The following is a 10,000-nucleotide window of genomic DNA, read 5'->3' on the forward strand; positions in this document are numbered from 1 at the left end:
ATCATCCAGGCCTGTGTTTTTGGAAAGCATCGTTAGCCAACTATGATCGCAAGTTCTGTCGTTACTTCAGTTGAACGAGTCGGTGTTTCCCGAAACCATCGTTCTAACGAACATTCGCAAACAGCATCGCAGAGTTGTGTGTTTGAGCGACAGATCTCGACCTGCGGTTAGAAGAAGAGTTTCTAGTTTTCATGACTCAATAAATCATTATTTTGAGTAAAATCATCAAGCTGACATTCAATGCAATCTATATCTTTTATTTAGAATACATGCAAACGTCATTTACGTCTTTTAGTTTGTCGAGATTTAAAGCGTAGTTTCTGAAGAGTGCACATGTGTGAACGAGCTCTAGAACGAGTCTATGATTGAATCTGGAAATAAAGCAAATAACTGAGAAAAATGAGAAATATTCCTCAGATATCATGTCTGTAATCTATAGCAAAACATCTCGCATTGATTCGATCTCAGACAGATTCATTAACAGTCGTTATTGCTCCAACATGTGTGTGACATCATTAACCAACGGTTGAACAACCAATTTACGACAATACGGTTTCAGGAAACAGTCGAGACTATAGTTGAGTTCTTCAGCGATGTGTCGTACTGTAGTCGTGAATCCCGAGTTACGGCGCTGTACGGGAAACTGGGATACTGTTTTCGGAAAGACTCGGTACAGCTTATCTGTCTCTTATACATCTGATGAAACTAACAACTCTTCAGAGATATGAAGATGCAGATCTACTGTCCTCAAGAGGAACATGCGCTTGGCAGAAACTGTGTGTTCTGTTTAAAGCCAGCAGCTGATCCTGGATCAGGAGGAGGAGGAGATGAACGACCGGATTCTCCATCGTGTGTGTGTGTTTGAGAGATCACTCCAGCGTATGATCAGGGTCGAGTCGTGATGAACTGGTGTGTCGAGATTCTGCGACGCCACTTTAACAGATTTTAATGGGAATATTGAAACGGCGCAGATCTAAAGAAACGGACACCAGTGTGTTTGTGAAGGGATACTATCATAGTCTTCATTACTTATATATTACATTTACATTATAAGTGTTTAATAACCTGTTAAACATGAAAATATAAGGCAATCATTTAAGACATTTCTCTTATATAGAAGCTTTTTGACTTTAAAATTGAGTCTTGAACCCACAAGTCACAGATTTATATTAGTGCTGTGCAATGATTAATCACATCCAAAATAAAAGTTTGTGTTTATATAATATATGTGTGTATAATTATTTTGTGTATATAGTATATTTATAAATACACACATGCATGTATATATATTTAAGAAATATTTGCATGTGTATATATGTATACATAATTTTATTTTAACTATTTTATATATAAATAACACATTTTTCTTATATATATATACATGCATGTGTATTTATATATACAAAATAATTATCCACAGTACACCCACATATATTATGTTAACACAGACTTTTATTTTGTATGCGATTAATCGTTGCCCAGCACTGATATGTATATCCATCACTCAACTATAGATTGTATATTCAGATGCATGCTGGATGATTTCTAAATCTAGCAGTTTCATAATCGCTGTTAGGACACACACTCACGTGAGGCTGGGGAATGAGGCTCTTTGTCACACACTAATACACTTTCCCATTAGACGCAGCGTCCGTGGCGTTCCTCTTAAATCTGAGGCCTAACCGTGCAGATCGTGCAGGAACAGGAGTAATCGTGAGGACGAGGATCATCCCGTAAGGACAGAGAGAAACACACACACGACACACACACAAATACTTTCCCATGAGCAACATTATCATGCGATGCGATATTGTTTAGTGAGCGGCTCCTGCTGGGTGAAGCGGTTTCTCTCCGCATGAGAGCGATTAGTCAAGCTGATGGTTCTTTCGTGTCTCGACATCAGCGCTGACACAGAAACATCAAACCTGTGAACGCCAGAGTTCGTGAGCTGGAGAAACAAGTCCTGAAAAGAACTGGTCCCAGTATTGGTCCCCCAGTATTGGTCCCCCAGTAAGGGTCCCCCAGTATTAGTCCCCCAGTATTAGTCCCCCAGTATTGGTCCCCCAGTGTTGGTCCCCCAGTATTGGTCCCCCAATATTGGTCCCAGTATTGGTCCCAGTATTAGTCCCCCAGTATTAGTCCCCCAGTATTGGTCCCCCAGTGTTGGTCCACCAGTATTGGTCCCCCAGTATTAGTCCCCCAGTATTGGTCCCCCAGTATTGGTCGCCCAGTATTAGTCCCCCAGTATTAGTCCCCCAGTATTGGTCCCCCAGTATTGGTCCCCCAGTATTGGTCCCCCAGTGTTGGTCCACCAGTATTGGTCCCCCAGTATTAGTCCCCCAGTATTGGTCCCCCAGTGTTGGTCCCCCAGTATTAGTCCCCCAGTATTGGTCCCCCAGTATTGGTCCCCCAGTATTGGTCCCCCAGTATTAGTCCCCCAGTATTAGTCCCCCAGTATTGGTCCCCCAGTATTGGTCCCCCAGTATTAGTCCCCCAGTATTGGTCCCCCAGTATTGGTCCCCCAGTATTGGTCCCCCAGTATTGGTCCCCCAGTATTAGTCCCCCAGTATTGGTCCCCCAGTATTGGTCCCCCAGTATTGGTCCCCCAGTATTAGTCCCCCAGTATTGGTCCCCCAGTATTGGTCCCCCAGTATTGGTCCCCCAGTATTGGTCCCCCAGTATTAGTCCCCCAGTATTAGTCCCCCAGTATTAGTCCCCCAGTGTTGGTCCCCCAGTGTTGGTCCCCCAGTATTGGTCCCCCAGTATTGGTCCCCCAGTATTAGTCCCCCAGTATTAGTCCCCCAGTATTGGTCCCCCAGTATTGGTCCCCCAGTATTGGTCCCCCAGTATTAGTCCCCCAGTATTAGTCCCCCAGTATTGGTCCCCCAGTATTAGTCCCCCAGTATTGGTCCCCCAGTATTGGTCCCCCAGTATTGGTCCCCCAGTATTGGTCCCCCAGTATTAGTCCCCCAGTATTGGTCCCCCAGTATTAGTCCCCCAGTATTAGTCCCCCAGTATTGGTCGCCCAGTATTAGTCCCCCAGTATTGGTCCCCCAGTATTAGTCCCCCAGTATTGGTCCCCCAGTATTGGTCCCAGTATTGGTCCCCCAGTATTGGTCCCAGTATTGGTCCCAGTATTGGTGCAAGTATTGGTCCCAGTGTTGGTCCCAGTATTGGTCCCCCAGTATTGGTCCCCCAGTATTGGTCCCCCAGTATTAGTCCCCCAGTATTAGTCCCCCAGTATTGGTCCCCCAGTATTGGTCCCCCAGTATTGGTCCCCCAGTATTGGTCCCAGTATTGGTCCCAGTATTGGTCCCAGTATTGGTCCCAGTATTGGTGCAAGTATTGGTCCCAGTATTAGTCCCAGTATTAGTCCTAATAAATTTATTGAATTTAGTTGATTGGAAAAGCTTTGGCAATACATTGAAACAATAGTCATGCCAATAAAGTATGTTTGAATTGAACTGGTCCCAGTATCGCTCATAAGCCCCGCCCTCTCCATGTATTCTAATGGGACGCTTTTTTTTATAAGTTTGGTCTTAGTTATTTGATGCTATAAAAACAGGAATGTGAAGTCATGATTGACAGCTGTGATTGACAGCTTCTCTGAGTGAAGTATCTCTGAGGCACCAATGGACTTTTTGGGGGATTTCCAGGAGAAGATTGGAGCTTCAACTTTAATTTCTACGTCTCCATAACTGTTTATTTCACATAGTAAACTTTGTAGTAACTGTGTGTGTGTGTGTGTGTGTGTGTGTGTGTGTGTGTGTGTGTGTGTGTGATATCGTGTCGTATCACTTCTCGTTCACTACTGCACAGAATCAGGTCCCAAATCAGCGCAGAATGTCAGCGCCATTTGCTGACTTTGGTGGCTTCTCTTTTCTCCAGTGGAAGAGAGTGAGTGTGCGTCGTCCATCTTTTCTCCCAGTCTGTGTGTCCGGCGAGCGTGACGGTCCGCACAGGGTTCGGCTGGCAATCAATATGTGCAGCTCATAAAAGCGTGACAGTCGGTCTGCTATAGTTCACCCTCCACACTATATGACAGCTCTTATCTATTTAATTCTATTGCTCTTGCAGGGAGGTCGAGGCTTCTGGGAAATATGGTCTCGAGACTGAGCGCTCTCAGTCAGGATAGATGGCGGCAGGTGCGAATGCGCCGTGACTTTCTCTCAGTTCTCATTAGCGTCTGGATAATAGCATTACCCTCGCGGACACATCAGAGATCAGGGACACGAGAAATCTCAGGACTTCAGTCTGGGGGATCTGGGAATGTTGCTCCCCAAAGACCAAAGCTATTGTGTGCAAATGAATGAATTTAATAAACGCTACTTTTAAAGTAATGTAAAATAATTAAAAAAATGCATTTCATTATGAGGTTAGTATTTTTGTAAAATTTTGATGAATAAAATGTGATATAGTATAAGTAAAATATAAATAAATAAATATTATTTTTAATTTTTCTTTAAATTATTTATTATTATAAATAAATAAAAAAATATTGGAAAAAAATAAAATAAAAATATTGTTTTGTTTTTGTAGTCTGTAATTTCTTAATTCTTAATATATTTTCTTAATATAATGTTATACATTATAAAATTATAAATATATAAATATAAATACATATTTATCTATCAATGATGTATATTTTATTTTAAAAAAGTGTATTTTCATTTTATAAATATAAAGTATTTTCATTATTATTATTTTATAAAGTTTGTAATTTTCATTGTTAATCAAATGAAATTAGTTATAAATTACAAATATAAATTATTAATTTAATAAACGCTACTTTTATTAAAAATGTAAAATAATTAAAGAAATGCATTTCATTATGAGGTTAGTATTTTTGTATAATCTTGATTAATAAAATGTGATATAGCATAAGTAAATTATAAACAAATAAATAATATTTTTCTTTTATAAATAAATAAATAAATAAATAGTGTTTTGTTTTTGTAGTCTGTAATTTTTTATTAATTTATTTAATACAATTTCATTTGTTATACATTATAAATTTATAATGATTCACACTTTTTATTTTCTCTTTCGGATTGACAAAACAGTACATTTATTCTCCAAACACAATTGTATACATTATAAATTTATAAATAAATACTATATATATTTATCTATCTGTGATATATATTTTATTTTCATTTTTTATTTTCATTTTAGAATTATAAATAAAGTATTTTCATTATTATTTTCATAAAGTTTGTAATTTTCATTGTTAATCAAATTAAATTTGTTATAAATTACAAATATAAATTATTAATTTAATTAATACATATAAATTATTTATGTATCACTTATGTATTTTTTATTTTATTATAATTTTATTTATTTATTATGATTGATTTTTGTACAACTTGTAATTTTTTCTTAGTTTGATTAGTTAATACAATTTTATTTATTATTATTATTATTATTATAAATGAATAAAATAAATACATTTATAAACAAATAAATAATATAATTGATTTATTTATAATTTTTTATTAATACGTGGATATATAAATAGTAAAGTATTTCTTGTACTGCCTGCAGTTTGTTCATTATTAAAATTGATTTTAATACTATTTTTTTTGCTTGACAAAATATATATGAATATATATGTCCGTGTCGTCCAGTACCAGGCGTTCCTCGGCTAACACACACACACACACACAAACACACACATTCCATAAATCTTCAGCCGCTCCGTTCATGTGTGTGATATCACACACTCATTCACACACTGTTGACCTCCGGCCTCTGATGCAGTTTGACCTTCAGACCGGCTGTAAATCAACTACACAACATCCCGGAGACACAAGCTTATTAATAATGCTGAAAATGGCTTAAAGTTGCTGTGAGTGTCTCTCCTTCACATCACTGATCTGTTGTGCACTATCGTGTTCTCTGCTGTTGTGCAACAGGATGATCTTTATGGTAATTCTGACCTCTGACCTCTTCAGCTTTGCTGCGGTTCGTGTTGTTTTGATGATTCTACTCTGTAAAGTAAAGTAAAGTAAAGTATCAAGAGACGGTTCTATCAGGCCTGGAGTTTCAGCTTTTATTTGCAGGAATCTCAGTCTTAAAATGTCCTAATGTGATTCTCCTGGTCATGTGTTTTAGATCCTGGACTTCTCCCAGCTGAATCATTCCCACTAGAGTTCTGACTTCTGATTGGCTCTTCACTAGCACACCCACCGCCTCATATACTGTATGATTATTATAAATAACTCGTGCCAGAGAGAGAGAAACCGCTGCCGTTTTTCCACTTTGCTCATATTTCTGCTGTCTGATGCACTAAAAGTGTGTTTAAAGAAAAGACTTTCAGTGTCAAAGCCAAGCATGGTATTATGGTTGTGTGGAACAAATATGGAATTATTAAATACAGTCTTTTACTGCAAACCTCACAATTAACTGGTCCAAAATCTTGCTTCTTACAGTTTTGTGTGAAAATTAAAATTGAGTGCTTAGTGTTTAGCATCAATGAATGCATCAAAATACTGCATGAATGTGAACTATAGAATTATTTGACATTAAAGGGGAAATATCATGAAAATCTGAGTTTTCCCGTGTGTAAGTGCTATAATCAGAGCTTCTAACAACCCAGAAAACGTGAAAAGTGAAACCCAGTAACTGTGTTCTGGTGAGCCTTTCTCTGCAAGCATGTCAGACAATATTCCGATCAGATGAAGAGGATCTTATTATAATATTACCGGCCCTTAATCTGCACGTTTACACACACCAGCCGACATCTGGTTCCACAAGCGACGACAGAGACCAGTTCTAACGCACTGATGAAGATCCAGCAGAGCCTGAAGCTGTTCTGTGGTTGAGCACAGACGAGCGCTGAACACTATTGACCAGAACATGTCACCGCTGTCTTATAAAGACCTCAGCAACTGTGGACACTTGTGGAGAAGTTCAACATGATGATGAGATGATCAGTGTAACTCCACAACAACTACAGAAATGTCTCCACTAACATTCAGAAGCTCTTCCTGAGTCTCTCCGTAAGGCTGCACTCGCTACTGGTTATTCTGGGGTTCTGGATGAGGGAGATTGGCCTGTTCTGTTATTGCTGGAGTTTCTGAAGCTCGTGTAAAGACTCCGCCCTCTTCTGAGTGGAGGCGGAGCTAAAGCTCATTTACATTTAAAGGGACACACACAAAAACGGCGAGTCGCTGAGATTCTGGATGAGGGAGATTGGCCTGTTCTGTTATTGCCGGAGATTCTGAAGCTCATGTAAAGACTCCGCCCTCTTCTGAACGGAGGCGGGGCTAAAGCTCATTTGCATTTAAAGGGACACACACTAAAACGACGAGTCGCTGGGATTCTGGATGAGGGAGATTGGCCTGTTCTGTTATTCCTGGAGTTTCTGAAGCGGAGATTTTGAAGCTGAGTGGATTTTGTAGCCTGGAAATCCAGAGTTCTCGCTAGGGCACAATTTGAATTTGCTCAGCGAGTTACTCTGGCATTGAGTAATGATGCTCATTAACTATGCCCTTGTAGCCGAGCTGCACCAATCACATCGGTGTATCTGATATAGGCGGGCCAGAGGCGAGCTAAACGGATGACGACAGCGCTAGTTACAGCGTAATCACGACAGTGATTGGTCGTAGTGTTATCCAATTGTGTGCAGTGAGATTTTCAAATGCAGGCTTGGTGCCGCCCCTCGAGCCGGCCGATCTTCATCACTCGATGCCAGACCATTAATCTTTCAGATTTGGGTCTGGATTTCCAGGCTAGGGACTTTGAGCTTAAATGTCAAATTCGAAAGGGGCATAATGTGTCACCTTTAACAAAATTCACTTTAATAAAAATAGTATTATTGTATTTTGTTTTGTTATTATATTGCACATGCAATTTTCCCTGTAGTAAATATGATTCCAGCAATGACAGGTTCACAGCAACAGGTTGTTGACATTAAGAACAGCCTGTGAAAGCTGATGATTGGTGTGTGAGACGCGAGCAGGTCTGTTCGTCACACTGACCCGGACACACGTTAGCGTCAGTGAATATTAGCGCTGAGACCTGCTATACGAGCACTAAACCTCCGCGGGCAGTTCAGAGCTTCATGCGCTTATTAATATTTCAAATACGCAGCGTTATCAGGGCAAACACAGCTGCTCCCAAATAAATAAAGCCCAGGATACAGTTCATCAGTCTGACACGCCGGCGCTTTCATGTGTCTCGCGTGATAAAGACACCGCATAGCCACGCTCCGTCAGCGACCTTTACCAGCCGACAGCGGGCGAGAGAAACCCAGCCGTGGCCGAGAGAGACCCAGAGAGAGAGAGAGAGAGAGAGAGGGAAAGAGAGCCAGAGAGAGAGAGAGAGAGGGAGAGGGGGAGAGATAGAGAGAGAGAGGGAGAGGGGGAGAGATAGAGAGAGAGAGGGAGAGGGGGAGAGATAGAGAGAGAGAGAAACAGAGAGAGATAGAGACCCGGAGAGGGAGAGTGGGAGAGAGAGAGAGAGAGAGAGGGAGAGGGGGAGAGATAGAGAGAGAGAGGGATAGAGAGAGATAGAGACCCGGAGAGGGAGAGGGGGAGAGATAGAGAGAGAGAGAGAGAGAGGGATAGAGAGAGATAGAGAGAGATAGAGACCCGGAGAGGGAGAGGGGGAGAGATAGAGAGAGAGAGGGAGAGGGGGAGAGATAGAGAGAGAGAGAAACAGAGAGAGATAGAGACCCGGAGAGGGAGAGTGGGAGAGAGAGAGAGAGAGAGAGGGAGAGGGGGAGAGATAGAGAGAGAGAGGGATAGAGAGAGATAGAGACCCGGAGAGGGAGAGGGGGAGAGATAGAGAGAGAGAGAGAGAGAGGGATAGAGAGAGATAGAGACCCGGAGAGGGAGAGGGGGAGAGATAGAGAGAGAGAGGGAGAGGGGGAGAGATAGAGAGAGAGAGGGAGAGGGGGAGAGATAGAGAGAGAGAGAAACAGAGAGAGATAGAGACCCGGAGAGGGAGAGTGGGAGAGAGAGAGAGAGAGAGAGAGAGGGAGAGGGGGAGAGATAGAGAGAGAGAGGGATAGAGAGAGATAGAGACCCGGAGAGGGAGAGGGGGAGAGATAGAGAGAGAGAGAGAGAGAGGGATAGAGAGACATAGAGACCCGGAGAGGGAGAGGGGGAGAGATAGAGAGAGGGAGAGGGGGAGAGATAGAGAGAGAGAGGGATAGAGAGAGATAGAGACCCGGAGAGGGAGAGGGGGAGAGATAGAGAGAGAGAGAGGGAGAGGGGGAGAGATAGAGAGAGAGAGGGATAGAGAGAGATAGAGACCCGGAGAGGGAGAGGGGGAGAGATAGAGAGAGAGAGAGGGAGAGGGGGAGAGATAGAGAGAGAGAGGGATAGAGAGAGATAGAGACCCGGAGAGGGAGAGGGGGAGAGATAGAGAGAGAGAGAGGGAGAGGGGGAGAGATAGAGAGAGAGAGGGATAGAGAGAGATAGAGACCCGGAGAGGGAGAGGGGGAGAGATAGAGAGACCCAGAGAGAGAGAGAGAGAGAGAGAGACAGAGAGAGTCTATTGTTACAGTTTTTTACAATCACTTTGTTACTATTTTCAGAACCTTGATGTAATTTTTCACAACTCTAGACACAAAACTCACAACCAATGATCAAAATGCACATTTTTCAAAACTCTAACCTTTTTCTCAATTGCTTGGATACAATACACATAAAACTTAGATCATTTGTTCATTCAACAAAAATCACCTGTTCAATATGACACAACTTAACATTAAAGTACTGCTATTTCAAAAGGCAATTCACACATTACATTTCAAATGAGTGTCTATTCATTTCCTTACATTGATCTAACTATCAATTGATACAACTGCTCAAAATGATAAGTTACTGTTGCATTACTCTGAATGCATAGTTGTGTGGAAACAGACAAACAATCGTCCATGTTTACTGTAAATCATGAGAGTTTCAAGATAACGAGATTCATTGTCACCAATTAGCGTGGAGCATGAACCAATTAGACTACACTATCCATGGATGTAGCCTTTAATATT

The 10,000-nt window shown here is 41.3% G+C and overlaps 1 protein-coding gene across 11 annotated transcripts in view; it reads left to right on the forward strand.

The window, feature by feature from the left end:
* Window positions 1–10,000, forward strand: part of ptprma (protein tyrosine phosphatase receptor type Ma) — a 296,654-nt gene that overhangs the window by 64,094 nt on the left and 222,560 nt on the right. The window lies entirely within an intron of this gene.

The sequence above is a fragment of the Scardinius erythrophthalmus genome (genome assembly GCF_964197995.2).
Source record: "Scardinius erythrophthalmus genome assembly, chromosome: 22".
Lineage (NCBI taxonomy): Eukaryota > Metazoa > Chordata > Actinopteri > Cypriniformes > Leuciscidae > Scardinius > Scardinius erythrophthalmus.